Source organism: Natator depressus, chromosome 3 (assembly GCF_965152275.1).
Source record: "Natator depressus isolate rNatDep1 chromosome 3, rNatDep2.hap1, whole genome shotgun sequence".
Taxonomy (NCBI): Eukaryota; Metazoa; Chordata; order Testudines; family Cheloniidae; genus Natator; species Natator depressus.
In genome coordinates, this window is record NC_134236.1 from 100,553,589 (window position 1) to 100,569,388 (window position 15,800).

General features: G+C 42.8%; 1 protein-coding gene across 18 annotated transcripts in view; it reads right to left on the minus strand.

The window, feature by feature from the left end:
- The window catches only part of EPB41L2 (erythrocyte membrane protein band 4.1 like 2), a 275,035-nt gene that overhangs the window by 238,073 nt on the left and 21,162 nt on the right, over positions 1–15,800 (minus strand). For 16 of the 18 annotated variants that reach the window (XM_074948426.1, XM_074948430.1, XM_074948436.1 and 13 more), the window contains exon 1: positions 2,207–2,305. The exons of 1 other annotated variant lie outside the window; for it this stretch is intronic. The gene's annotated coding sequence lies outside the window, so the exon portion shown is untranslated. Of the gene's footprint in view, positions 1–2,206; positions 2,306–15,800 lie in introns of those variants that run through there. One more of the 18 variants, XM_074948420.1, reaches the window with a different exon arrangement.

A 15,800-nucleotide genomic window follows, 5' to 3' on the forward strand; every position in this document is an offset into this window, starting at 1 on the left:
TTCCTTTCTTCTATTTGTTATATATTGAATTGGGGGATGGACTGTTAGTATCTCCAAGCCCGAGAGAGGAATGACCTTGAGCCAATCAGCTGATCCGAAGGACACAGGCTAAAAAAATATGCTACCACTGTGAGAACATTTTAAGAGGTTTTGGTGCAAAAAGAGAGCAGCTTAGTTGAGTTGGGAGCTTTAATGAAGGAGCTTGATCCCAAGAACAGCTGGACTGAGGCAGAAGGTCCAGGCCAACCCAGCAACATCAGGAACAGAGCATCCAGACAACTGGAATCAGAATCCAGAAGTAAATGAGCTCACAGCACACACTCGCATCAATGACTGCAGCAAAAACTTGGAGACAGAAGTCAGACAAGGAATCATGGAATGCTTAATCAGGTCAGAGAGCACTGAACTGTATATTTACGCATTGGACAGGAGACACTGTCTAACTGCTGGGGAATGTGTATGTTTAACTTCCCATAGGGGTCTCCTCCTGGTATTAACCGTGATACAGACTGAAGGTTTGCCCTGCTTAGATAAAAGTACTGCTTTATTGTTGAGAGTTATGTCCATTTCTGGGATTACTTCCTGCTTCACCAAAGGAAGTTCATGCTTCTCAGAAGTAAGAGGGTTACACCCAGACCCAGCAGGTAAGGAGCTGGGAGCCACTAAATCAACCCCAGTTGGCTCCCACCTGACAAGACCTGGCTAGCACACCTTGACTAATGGACTACTTTTTATTTACCCAACTTTTGTTTGTCAAATATTCAGGACATGTAGAGAAAGAGAGGCACTGATCTCTGCACTGAATTGTTTTGCCTATAGAGCATGAAACTGATAAGGACTGTACAATCCTAGTCAGTTGCATTCTCAGCAGGCACCAGAGGCACACAGCTTCAGTGCAGGGTCACAGTTCTCCAGCTGCAAACCTGAAAGAAGGAAAAGAGTCAAAAGGAGTGGGTGGAAAGAAGCAGCTGAAATGGAAAGAGTGGTGGTCCAAAAGTATCTCCCTGCTTCCCACTTTGCTGTCCCACATTATTCATGCCAAGGATACAGGCTACCAAAATTTCATAGGTTTCAGAGTAGCAGCCCTGTTAGTCTGTATCTGCAAAAAGAAAAAGGTGCCACAAGTGCTCCTTAGAGACTAACAGATTTGAGCATAAACTTTCGTGAAAGTTTATGCTCAAATAAATTTGTTAGTCTCTAAGGTGCTACAAGTCCTCCTTTTCTTTTTGCAAAATTTCATAATGATTCAGGGCAGTTCGCATTAGTTTGGGATTATCTGGTTTTCCTCCCAAAAAAATCAGACCAGGAAATTTGAGACCCACCAGTGCAGATAGATGTACAAGTACTGAAATTAGAACAGGATAGCAAACCTCAGCCAGAGATTTCTAATAAGCAACTAGTGTCTCTCAATCAGTTTTGCTGTTATAACTACAAAAAGCAAGGTTTGCAAACACAGGCGATACTCTACACGCTCACAGGTCGAGAAAGGCCCCTAGGCTTAAATACGGAAGTCGTCACCACCCCATGTAGATGAAGGGCAATTAGGGGGTCAGTTTCCAGGCTTTCAGCTCTTCTGCTTTTGACTAAGGGGGGGCAGAGTAAAGCGTCTCTGCTGTGCGTGGGACTCCCAGCCCGCGGGAATCTACACGAGGGAGATTTAAATGACAGGAGGATGGTGCGTCTCTCACCGAGCCACGGCAGCAGCCCCCCTGGGACGGTGGGAGGGAGGGACGCTAACGCCAGCCGCCCTACTTAGTGAGCGGCGAGCCCCCCCAGTGCCGGGGGGTTTCCGTGCGAGCAGGCCGGGCGCATCGCACAGCGCCGCCCACAGCGTCTCCCCCTCCAGCGGATTTCCCCGCGCCCTGGCGGGGCGGACAAGCGCCCTGGGAGGAGCCGCTGCCACAGGCAGGCAGGGGCCGCTAGGCTTTGACGGCCGCGCCGACCCAGCTCGGGCCTGCAGGGGCAGCGTCCTCCCAGACCCTCCAGCCCGCGCCGGGCGCAACGACACCAGCGAGCCGCGGGGACCCCGGCCGCCCAGGGACCAGGTAGCCAACCCCAGGGCGGGCACCGGGCAGAGCCCGGCACGGCCCCGCGGCACCTGCCCCTGTCACTCCTGCGCCCAGCTCGCGCCCGCCGCCCCGAGCGGGAGCTCTCGGAGGGGAGGGCGAACAGACCCCCCCCACCCGCGCGCGCGAGGCGCTGTTACCTGCCGCTGCCGCCGCCTTCAGCTCCGCCACATCCGAAATTGAAATTCCCTGACCGCAGCCGTCAGCATAACCCCAGCGAAACCCCGCCCCGGCCAATCCCCGCGCGGCCCCGCCCACCCCTGGTCACGCCTCCCCCTCCTCCTCAATCAGGGCCTCTCGCTCCACCCAACCCCCCCCGACCCGTCCCGTTTCCTAGCCCCGCCCATTCCTCCTCAGGCCCCGCCTCCACACGGCCAAGCAACCGTCCTTCACCCCAGACCACGCTTACCACGCCCCATTAATCCCGCCCCCTCACGCAAGCCTCTACCTCTCAGAGACCACCATCAGCGCCGCAGGCCACCCTCTACAAATCTATTGGCTGAGTCCTATGTCTGTCATGAGAATTGGCTCCGCCTTTTCTCCCTTTCCTTCCTATTCTCCTGTCTGAAACTGCATTGAGTTTAATGCCTTGGGGAAGGTAACCACTGGAGTGGGGGGACCAGTCTAGCCTCAAAGGAGAAAGAAGAGAGATACTGCGGGATACAGGCTGGCAAAGTGCTATGGGAGCCTTAGCAGAACAGTGGCTTCTGCAGTCATATTCAGGAAAGATTTCAGAGTAGCAGCCGTGTTAGTCTGTATTCACAAAAAGAAAAGGAGTACTTGTGGCACCTTAGAGACTAACCAATTTATTTGAGCATAAGCTTTCGATGAAGTGAGCTGTAGCTCATGAAAGCTTATGCTTAAATAAATTGGTTAGTCTCTAAGGTGCCACAAGTACTCCTTTTCATTCAGGAAAGAGACTTCCAGTCACCACTCCCATGGCCTTGTCTGTACTAATGTCCACACATGGTTGTCTGCAGGTGTGTTAGCTGAACTAGGGTTGAACACAGTGCTGTGTTTAAGCTTTAGAGTTTAGCAGAGTGCTTAATTTGTGCCAGGGCTGAGCCCTGGCAATTCTAGGCTTGGTAGTTCATAGCCCAGGTACCTCTGGACTTTCTGCATCAATTATGAAAGTTAAAAAAAATTGCTTGAGCCCTGGCACCTCTTACAAATTAAGCACTGGTTTAGTGGTATGTGTAGTAGGGTGACCAGACAGCAAGTGTGAAAAATCGGGATGGGGTGGGGGGTAATAGGAGCCTATATAAGAAGAAGATCAAAAAATCTGGATGGTCCCTATAAAATCGGGACATCTGGTCACCCTAATGTGTAGACAAGGACAATCTGTGTTCAATACTCTTTTAGCTCACTGGGATTAAACCTTTAGAAAAAATAATGTTGGAACACATTTTGTTTTTGTATACCCACAGCAAAATCACCTTCAGCCCTAGTTCAATTAACATAATTGCTGACCACTGTGTTCAGATACAGAAAAATATGCTATAGATAAAAGCCTAAAGGTCCCTCCCTTGGAGAGCTTTCAGTCTAAATAAACAGATGAGAGAATAGATGCACTAGAGTAATGATTTTGTTTATCTTGTTTGTTTTCCTTCTGCCTACTTTGTTACTGCTTCTTTGAGGTGAGGACCTATCTTTATAGAATAATGGATTTAAGAGGGTTACTTGAAGGAGGAGCATGGAGAAAAAGCATTACATCAGGAGATGGAAGAGGTTGCAAGCATATAGATCGGCAAGTCCTTACATGAAGTATCCTATATGAGGTCCCCTCCAGCTTGTTTCCCACCTCCACCTACATAGGTACTAGGCCACCTCCTCACAGCCTATTACCCTTCTCACCTCTGTAGTCTGACACCAGACTCAACATTTCTCCCTCTGGTGGGGGGGAGGGGGGTGTGGAGTAAATCAGTCTAAAGGTTTTTAATTCTTAATTTTGGTTTATTTACAAGGTGGGCCTCAGAATAGGCCCACATAGTTCTCTTGAGCAAACAAACCCACAACGCAAAAGTTATACGTTTCCTTGCCCCCACCAGAGCATTGACTTATGCTGGCTTCTGGTCACCAGCCCTTCCCCAAAGAGAAGGAAACTCAATATTTCCCCTGTAAGGAGGGGAACATCCATCTACCTAGAAGGAGCCTTTTCTGCCACTTGTTTCTCATCTCTCCTCCCTCCCACCTCACCAGAAGATGGGCTTTTAAAGACCACCAGTTGTACTCAGGTGTCTCCAATTAACCTGAGGCCCCCTCTTTTAAGTTAATAAGAAAAAGGGTCTTCACAATTCTAGGACCAATATACCTGCCTTCCATCCCTCTCTTATAGCTGACAAGTCTGACTTTGTCACACACATACATCCAAAAAAAAAAGGCTGTGGGAAAACCACCATGTGGGTTACATGGTCTGTAGAAGGTGAAACCAAAGAGAAAATTAGTTGCAGGCAGCATCCTAGACTGTGACCAGGGAATGGAGCTAGTGCTTGGACTGGCAGGGTGTATGTGAGTGTGTGAGAGAGAGAGAGAGAGAGAAAGCAGGGTCTTTTCTAGCACTGATCCTTCCTATTATCCAGCAAAGAAATAAGACATTTAAATTACACACAAAAAAACTATGTTAAAAGAACATTATTAAGGTTGCAAGTCAAGATAGGAAATGCCAGAATTAAGGTTGCCTGTGAAACCTTAATTCAGCACCCTTTTTCATATGAATTCTCATACAATCTCTAATTACAAGATCACACACTATTTTTTCCTACAGGATTCCTGCCTACAAATTTGCTCCCCAAGTTTCCCCTAGGCCTACACCAGCTCAAAGAGTTCAAGAATCATAACAATCTTCTCCAACTCCCCAAGGAAATTATATCCTATCTTCAGAGGCTGGTTTTCCTCTCCAGAAATAGCAGCTCCCTGCTTCACCCTGTGCTGCCTCATGAAGGCTTATTTTATTTAGGTAGTAGGAGAGGTTCTCAATCTCACCTGCTTCCCTAAGGCTACCTGAGTCCCTTTCATCCACATTTTCTAAACACTTCCTAGCATTGCTAGCACCAGTGCAACTGCCAGCATTTTTAATACCATTGGTCTGAGAAGGTTTAATCAGCACAAAACTAAAAGCAACTCTGGCCGTAGCAGCCTTATCTACAGTAGGGCTACCAATACTGTTAATCATCAGAATTTTTTATAACATTTCCCTGGATTAGACAAGTCAAAGGAGAGTATAAAGGGAGCAGCTCCAACTCCTCTCTTCTTTCTCCTGCCCACTGTCTATCTCAACATCCACAGAATCTCATACCCATAGAGAGATTTATTACTTCTGAAATTTCTTCTCATGCAGTTTTAGGCCATTTGTCTCCAGAAAGAACTGTTGCCCTGTGACACACACATAAATTGAAACGAGGACTGCTGTAGAAAAGTAAATAACCTAGCTGTCAATTTTGTTGATTTAAATGTCAACATTGCTGCCTTACTGTTTGCTTGTCTCTTTCTTTAACATCAACAAGTTCATAATCTATAATGCAATTTTTGGTTTGTGTTTTTCTTTTGTTCCTTCACTAAGGGAAAAAGAAGACACTTGCTCTGAGGAATGCAGGGTATAGACAGGGTCTATAGCATATGAGTGGCCAAATGTGCTATTACATGTGGATGGCCAAATGTGGTCTATGAAATTCTGTAGTGTGGTTCAGTCACCCTCTTAGGCAATTTTCAGGAAGTTTCCCACTATAGCAATAGCACCAGTGCAGCTCCAGTGGACCAACTGCAAGCATTTTTTCCACTTTGTCACCTAAACCTGGTCTAGATCTCACGGTAGTAAGAACAACTGCAGCTGGTCTACGCTGTTGCTACCACTAAGGGGAGATTTCCTGAAAATTGCCAAGATAGCCAAGGCACTATTTAACACAGCGGTGCCAGCAAATACAAGTTCCAGCCACCATTTTTCAACCTTGAGCATTATGCTGTGATCTGTAATCTCTGAACGTTGAATCTTTGTATGCAAGAAGAGGTTAGCTGCAATCCACTTTATTTTATACAAGGTAGGTACAGTCCTTGGGCTCTGGCAAGTTGACATTATATCCCCTCATTTGGATAAATTTAAACTCCCCAGCTATAGCATATTTCCTGCAATGGCACCATGTTATCCTGATGGCCCAGGCCTTCAACAGAGTAGTTTTCTTGACAGATATAACAAGAAATAAACATATATCTCGAATTATAAACTGCCTGATGGTAAAAGAAAAAAAATACAAGTAGAAAGTAATACATGAGCTGCCTCCTTTTCTTTCTTTTTTCTTTTTCAAAGAATTAACATTAGATTTTTTAATAAAGAGGAACAGTTCTACTCAACAAGTGTAAAACAGGGTGTACAAAAGTAACAGCTAATGTGTAAATACAATAGTAATACAACCACCTGATTTATAGTACATCATATAACTGTAATTATTATGACAGCAAGTAAAAAGAATATTTAAGCATTTAGCATTGACATTGTAGTGTAGTTGTAGCCATGTTGGTCCCAGGTTAATAGAGAGACAAGGTGGGTGAGGTAATATCTTTTGTTGGACAAACTTCTGTTGGTGAGAGAGACAAGCTTTCAAGCCACGGGCCACTCTAACTTGAATGGTCCTTTACAATATGTTCTAACTACTTATGCTAAACCATCCGTTTCCCCTTGCATTTTAGGAGTATGTTTCCCAGACCTGAGGAAAAGCTCTGTATGGCTCAAAAGCTTGTCTCTCTTACCAACAGAAGTTGGTCCGATAAAATATATTACCTCACCCATCCTGTCTCTCTAGCATTGACATTGGCAGTACTGGATGCTAATGCATTTCCAGGGGGAATTCAAAGTGTTGTTTTAACCTGTAGAACCATGAGAGACCACCTCTCTCTCCATACTATACTGCTCCAATTGAGATTAGAGGAGGTACTCATGCTGCAGCTTCTTTTTTTATAAATGGAAAGACACTGTTGGCATAGGGCTTTCTGTGAAGGGGCTTTTCTTCAGATTTGGAATTCACTGTCTCTTCCCATCTGCACACCAGAGTCCAATCTGTTAACCCACAGGGTGCACTGCAAGGCCCAACTTTTCTCCCAGCATTTGAAGATGAGGAGAATTGGGAAAATTTTGTTGTTTGTTGTAGGGGTTATTTCTTCTACTGTTGTGTATTTCCTTTTCACCTTGGTAAATCCATGTTATATGAAATTTTATTGTCAAATTAAATTAAGTCAGATGCACAGAGCTTTGGGACAGGAGCCTCTGTGGTTATTATAAAGCAAATAAACAAATGCAAATGTTAACAACTTCAGAAACAGCCAAGAGTCCAGTCCTACAGACATTTACTGCTGGAAAAAGTGCTTTCTGTGAGCAAATCTTTGAAGTCAGTGGGATTATTCATGGTTAGCACCATACTGGGTAGTAAGTGTTTGTAAGGTTATATCAAATAAAAAAGGGCTTATAAAGAGGAAGCTTGCCTTCCAGTTGTGGAGAGGGAGAGCTACCTCATAGACGTTTGCATTTTTACGGGTCAGATTCATAGGTCCTTACTCAGTTTAGGCACTAGGTGTTTGGCTGAGTGACAACACAGAAAGAAATTTATGATTTGATCCAAAAATAATCAGGATTTACTTTGAAGATCTGTTTGTTTTAAAAATCTGTGTCCACCACCTCCCTAGAAATGGATTTAAAAATGCAGGGTTTAAAGAAGGACTTTTACTCAATTTAAAATGTGAAGAAAAAACAATAAAAGATGTACACAGAAAACGATTCATTTTGGCAACAAATTATTCCATCTAATATTACAATATTTTTATCCATACAAATGAAATTTCTCTTTCACCATCCAGCTTTCTTGTTCACTTGATCCTGCAATGATGTCAAGGGCCAAAGTCTACCTTCTGGTTTAGTTGCCCCAAAATGGATACACATACACTGATAAAACAACATTATACTAACCTGCACTGGGCCATCCCACAGCTATCTCATGATTATTCCTGCTATAAGAACATGTAATCTCCGTTTGAAGATCTGACTAGTTGCCATTGCCACAGCATGAGAAGTATATACATTGTTGTATGACCAGTGGCCAGTGACTCAGTCAGAACTAAGTTGCACTGGCTACTAGTCACATCTTCAAATGGAGCTTACATGTGCTCATAGCAGGAATAATCTTCATGAGATAGTTGTGGGATGGCCCACTGCAGGTTAGTATCATGTTGTTTCACCAGTAATGTATGTGTATCCATAAAGATCCTGAAGAATAGTATAAATAACGTTTTTCTAGCAGTTAGCCTATATGCCACCAGCAACTAGAATTTAGCTCATTATCTCATATTTTAAAAATCTGTTTACAGAGGTCTTTCAATATTAGCCTGTGCTTTTATGATCAATGTCTTATAATTCTAAAAGTTTACCATTTCAGCTCAAATTTATTCTTGAAGTTTTCATGTATGGAGAAGATTCTCAAGGAGCATTTCTTTGGAATGTTTGGTAAAATTCCTTTCAGTTGTTCTTTCAGATCTGTGGAAGATGGGCTTGGGCCCAAACTTGCTCCCACTAAAATTAGTGGCAAAACATCCATTGACTTCATTTCAAAGAAAGATCTGCAGTAAGGGCCAGTAAAGTGGGAGTTAGGTGCCTAAATCTTTTTGTGTATTTGAGCCCCACTCCCTAGCTCATTCAAAGGAGCCAGTAGTTGAAATTAACTTCATGGACTAAGGCTTAAGTCTTAGCTCCAGCACACTATCCAATTAGAAAAACTAAGTAGTGGGGACTTCATTCGGGCCTTGTCGGGGGGATGAAGAAAGACTCTTCCATGAGCAGAGAGCTACTCTACAGCCACTACTCCAGACACAGGGCTAGAGAAGCCACTGGAACACCTACACCTCTTGCTATGTTGGGGAAAACAGCCAGTCGATCCAGACAGTGGCAGATCCTCACTACCAACCTATCCCCAACAACTACAGCATAATGGTTCACAGAGACAATAGAAGGGCTCTGTGGAACTGGGTTCCAAGAGTCACATCCACTGTTCAAGCTACTCAAGCTCTGCCCTCTCAGAACCAACTTCTTGCAGACAGGTGGGTCCTATGTACCTGCAAATTAGAGGGCAGCATTTGATGACTTTTCAGACTACACCAATATTTACAAGTAAAACCTTGCTAAAATAGTGGAGTATACTTTCCAATAAATGTAGCTTATACTAAGAGACAATAAACATGAAAATGTCACACTTCTCCAAATGCCAAAAGCACTGACCATCAAGTTTCCACTGCTCTTAGTCAATTTCAAATTAGAAGCAAAGTAGGCCTGGGCCACAGCGTGCAAACTGTGTGTCACACAAAAATGTTGAAAAACTGTTTTAGATAATCGTACTCTTTAATTATAGAACTAAAAACCATTTTCTTCTAAATAAATGCAAGTCTTTGATATAAAGCAGTTACCATTCAGTACTCTCCCTCTTCTTAGCTGCTCCACATACCTGGCAAATATCAGGTTTATTTCTGAAAGCATTTACTGTGGTATCTATGACGTGTAGGCATTACAAGACTAAGCATTATGGTGACAGCTTTTAGTGGACTAGAAATCACAGGAATAGCACTGCAAACCATAAAGCTGAGTGCCTAGCCTCCTATTCGATGACTGGGGAGAGATAGGCAACTCAGGATGCAATCCACAAAAGCCGGCACATGAGGCAGTGAGCTGCTTAAGGCAGCCAATGGGAGATGCTGACAAGACAGGTGTGTCCTAAACCCCATACCTCTCATGGAGGTAGGCGCCCAACTCCAAGCTGCAGGGAGGCACCTATCTCTACATAGCAATCTACAAATGACTCCAAGTGGCTTAGGCACTGCTTGTGGGAATAAGTGAAGTGCCTGCCTCACTCTTCACAAAATGGCCAGAGGAGGAGGAGAAGTTACAGCACCACCCCACTTAAACATTTTAGGCCAGGGATCAGAGCACACACCTGGATGGGGGAAAGGATTTGAACAGGGGTCTCCCACCATTCAGGAGCGAGCGCTAACTAGAGGACTGGACCCTGGGTCTCCTAACTACTGGAAGAGACGGATGGACGGACACACGGACACACACACACACAGACGTTCAGTGGTTAGGGCACTGAGGTGGTAGATCCACGTCCAGTCCCCCTGTTCCAGTCAGTCTTTCAACAGTTAACCCAGTGGACCAATTTCAACAGGCGAGATGGAGGGAGTCCCTTACATCAGAATATCCCATGGCTCAGTGGTTAGCACACATATTCCTGAAAGGTGGGAGACCCCTGTTCAAATCCTTTCTGCCCCTCTGTCAGAAAGAGGGGAATTGAACCTGGGCCCTCCAGGTGACAGCTCTAACCACTGGGTTAAAAGTTATAGGGCGGACAGCACCACGTCCTCCAGATGGATTTTGAACAGGACCTGATCCAGTAGGTGGCCTCTGAACACATCTATTAGATCCAGCCCTGCACATGACTGAGGTGGATGAATGCCTGTCGTCCCCCAGCTTGTGAATCTGGAGCTCAGACAGGAGATAGGCACCCAGATGCCTAGAAAGTGGCAGCGGTGTTCATGTCCAGAGGCAGGAACATTGGCATGGGAGGAACTTTTACCCTGAAAACGTAAGTGTTGAATGAGTTTAGGCTCCTACAGGCTTTGGCAGGAGTTGTGTAGAACTTAAAATTGGGATTTAAACACCTCAGGCACCTAAATTCCTTTATGGATCTGGGCTATATTTCCAATACATCTGGAACATCAGTCACCTTATTTCCCAGGATGTGACCCAGCCATCAAGGCAGAACTACTCAAGTGACTTACGTTTGTGGACTTTATGCTAGCAATATAAACAGACCAAAAGCTAAGCTCATTTACAAAGCTGTCAGTTACAGCATTGATTAGGTGTTTATATAATGGTGTTAGTGCCATTGCTGAACGGCTTCCAAGCTTTCAATAGTCTCTGTTTCAGAAGCTGCTGAGGCCTCCATGTAAACTACAATTACAATTCATTCTGGGAACCTGGTTATTGACAAGTAGTTCCCAAACAGCTTAAATGTTTATGTTGATCTACCCTTAGCAGATACATGTTTAATCCTAAAACCTCAGTCCAGCAATCATTTACATACATGCTTAGCTTTACTGTTTGCATGACAGAGGACTAATTTTTCGCCAATTGAGATTTCCTAAGTAGCTAATTAGTCTCAGGCATCTCTCATTTCAAAACTCCTTGAGAAAACGTCGTCTGTGTTGGGGTCCTTTCCTCACCCCAAAGGGGTCATTGATAGCGAACTGTCATTCCAAGAAGTGGTGGGGAGGCCCCTGACTAGGACTGTCATTTTCTAACACCAAAGTTTTGGTAAGTTTTAATATTAAGGAATTCTTGTCAGACCAAATCACTGAAAGGAAACCCTAACAGTTGAGTTTTCCTGTTCATTCATCAAACATCGTGTTGAAACCAGATTGCTTTAAAATCTACAGATCAGACATAATTGCTAATGATCATTATTACAACTTCAGAGAGAGATTTTCCAAGAAATAACATCCTAAAAAGTTAAGGAGTACTAGTGGCACCTTAGAGACTAACCAATTTATTTGAGCATGAGCTTTCGTGAGCTACAGCTCACTTCATCGGATCCTAAAAAGTTGCATATGTTGACAGCTCTTTAATTCTGGTTATGTCACAGTGAAAATTAGCATGGTGATTTCCTCCCATGATCTTGTGGACATTCGTCCACCTCACTAAGCCTCCATACAGTTTAGCATGCTTGCTAGTCTCTGTTCACAAAATACAAGGACTAGCAGGGGTGTTAGTGGTCAGAAACGGGTTGAATGGGCACTGCTGTCTGAGGAAGCTTGCCAAGCACTCATTTGAATTTTGCTTCCCTTCCCCTAAAATGGGTTATTGTAATGTCCCTCACTTTCAGATAGGGATGCGATGAATGTTTTTTGTAATCAATTCATCATGCCATTTTATATGTATGTATATTCTGAATAGTACTCCAAGGAAAAAGTATGAATGTCAAACAGGTGCATGACCATAATGTTGGGGTTTTTTAAATTTCTTTTACTACCTCCCAAGTATGTACAAAAGTCCACAAAATGCAGCCCGATTCATAACTTGATCCTGAAAAGTGCTGAATGGAGAATTTTCTGCATTGTGGAGGACTGCACCCTTACAAATCAACCATCTTAAATGTGATGACTTTTACTCAGGCCACTTCTGAGTTAAAAGACAGTAGTGCCTACCACAATAGAGCCCTGACCTGGCTGAGGATACTACTACAATTCAATTGTTAAATAGAATATTGAAACATTTTGAATTAAACTTTTTTTTTTTAGTTCTCAGATCATTTAAAAATAACATGTCCTAAAAACTCTGCGTGCCATCCCTCCTCAGTAGGAGCTAACCTCTTTCCTTCAGTAAGAAAAATTAATTAAGAAAGATACTTATCACAAACATGGAGGTACTGAGTACGTAGAGATTGTCATTTTCATAATTTTGCATCCAGTTAGGATATAAAGTGTTATCTAAAATGGCTCTTGTATATTTCACCACGACTATCATTTTGATTGTAACCTGTATAACAATTTGCAAGTAGTTTGGATTTACCTAAATAGTATCAGAGGGGTAGCCGTGTTAGTCTGTATCCACAAAAACAATGAGGAATCCGGCGGCACCTTAATGACTAACAGATTTATTTGGGTATAAGCTTTCATGGGTAAAAAACCCCCACTTCTTCAGATGCATGGAGTGAAAATATTTCTTTACCATTTAAAATTTGTGTGGGTAATGAGTGACATCACTTGATTGCTTGGCCTTCATATAATTTTAGATTCATTTGAATTAGGGGATTTTTTTAAATTGTAATTGTAAATTGTAATTTATATGGGTGATAGGGGTTTTGACACATTTGTTTACTTCCCTCGTCTTCTCTACATTACAAAGCCAGCCTCCTGCATCTGGTCTCCCAATCTAAAAATCTCACTAATTTAACTAAAGGTATATGGATTTAAACATTGTAAATATCAGGTTACTTCCCACTAGTAAATTTACAGGCACAAGCTAAACAGATATAACCAGTTTTAAACGGATCTAAATATTGTCTACACAGAGGTTTGCACTATTTTCATTAAATTGATTTTTCAACGGATTCGGATAAATCAGTGCAACTTCTGTATTTAGAGAACTCCTACGACTTTTGGAGAAGGGGAATAAGAAAATTGGCATTAACTGAAATTGTCCTTTTGAGGAGAATGGAACACCAGTGTTCTTGGCCAATTGTAAGTACCTTAGAACTGTTTGAGTGTGTTGCTGAGTGCCAAGGTGGGGCAAAGATATAATATGACTGACTCTACCTGCCATGCCCTGGCAGTCAGTAATCCACAAGCCTCATTAATCTGCACTGAGTCTTCTCTGCATTACTGTGGATTAGTGAAGTTTTACTATATAATACAGCATATTCTGCAGAGCATAGGGGATTTAGCTCATGAGGAGCACTGCTCAATAGCCTGTTGGATCAACAATAAACCTATTCAGCTTTTTCACCTGGTGCAAGTAGAAAAATAAAAACACACTATTGTCATGTAGAGGTATTTTGGAAAGAACTACTTATACAAGGGGAAAGGGCTGCTGCAGTTCACCCCAGGGAACAGGTAATAGTCCAGTCTCTCCCTTACAAACACACACACCCTGTGATGCTCCCCAGGGTACCCAGGGTTGAATCTTGTCTGTGCCTGCTGTGAATCAGCTCCCTGAAACCACCTGAAACCACAAGCACTGCCTTCCAGGCCTTCACAAGGCTTGCTCTCTCTGTACAGGTCAGCAATAGGCCCACACCAACCTCCGAGTCCTCTGAGTGTTCACTGTAATGTCCAGTCCTTTATCCCCAGAACACACACAGAATTAACAGGTCTGCGGTTGACAAAGGAACAGTAAACACCAACTTGCAAGATTCAGCTCAGGACCAGCACTTTGCTTAACACACAGCACTTAGATATATTTATAGTGAAAACAAGAATAAGGTTATTATTAAAGAACAGAGAGTCAAGTGATAGTGAATATGAATATTGGAAACAAATGGCTACATATAAATCAAAATCATAATAAATTTTCTAGCAATTAAACTTACCTAACAAGTTATCCTCCTGCCTAAAGAAGCTTGTCTCACCTTCCACATTTATCTAGATCTGGTCATCTTCTGGCCTTGAGGGTGGTTTTGTGCAGGTAATTCCTTTGGGTTATCAAATCACATCAGTGAAGACTCCTGTTCAATAGGTTTAGGACTCTTATTGTCAGGATTATCTCCCTTCACTAGGGTTGTAGTGAGAAGACCTTCTACTAGGATCATACAACCTTTCAGCTGGGTTTGGAACTAACTAGAGGTGCCACCTTTTTCTTCTGTACTGATTACTTTGATCGGTGTCAACGAGTAAAATAAGATCTCAGGCTGCAACTACATCCAATGATGCCCATCATTTTTCCTTATCTAATGTTGAGAGAATAGGATTGTCTGGTTGAAACTTGGGTAAACTAGTGATGATTAAAGAAGAAATTCTGAGGCTTCTTAAACTCACAGACTTCAAGGCCAGAAGGGACCATTATGATTATCTAGTCTGAACTCATGCACATCACAAGCCACAGAACCTCACCCATCCATTCCTGTAATAGGCCCATAACCTCTGGCTGAGTTGCTGAAGTTCTCAAATCTTGATATAAAGACTTCAAGTTACAGAGAATCCACCATTTACTCTAGTTCAAACCATCAAGTGACCTGCAGAGAAAGATGATCTGGTGATCTGGCATCTTTCAGCTTCACACACATCTTACCCACCCAGCCCTCTTGTATGTGTGTGTGTTCAATTAATTCATTTTCTTAAACTTATCTTACAAAACATGTAAGTATGAATATTTTATATTTATGTGAATAAAAAAGCCTACAAAGAACTGCAGTATAATAAATCTTATTATAAATAACATATTAGCAAATGAAAATGTATCAAATTAAAGTTCAAAATTGGCCACATATCTTCCTAAGTATCTCCGGATAAGTATTATGTTCTCATGGAATCCTTTTATTCCTAGCTTAGTCCATTCAATAAAAGGTACAGATTCCTTTGTCCAGCATTTTCATGCTACTGACAACACCAGTCCCACTATTCTCTGATGTCTCTTTGACTTCACTTCTAAAATATTTAACATGGAAGCATCTCCAGTCTTGTTAATTCAATTTAGCTGCTCTGTTCACATTTGGAGCCCAGCAGCTGAGGCGCTAGCAATAAGTGTTGCTATTGACTAATACCAACTTGCTTTGATCCTTAACTGCCTCAGCCATTTCTCTTTTTCACTAGGAGGGTGGTGAAGCACAGGAATGCGTTACCTAGGGAGGTGGTGGAATCTTCTTCCTTAGAAGTTTTTAAGGTCAGGCTTGATAAAGCCCTGGCTGGGATGATTTAGTTGGGGATTGGTCTTGCTTTGAGCAGGGGGTTGGACTAGATGACCTCCTGAGGTCCCTTCCAACCCTGATATTCTATGATTCTATGATTCTTTCTCTCTTTATTTATTTTCGCCACTATTATGTCTGATTGCATTGTTAAAGTTAGAATAGACAGGTATGTTCAGAAAGAAGTGGAATGGAAGATGTGTTTTTGAAAGGCAGTATGGAACTTATTTAGGGACATTGAAGTGAATGAGAGTTTTGACACTGAATTCAATAGGACCAGAAATCAGCCACCATCACAGTACAATAATCA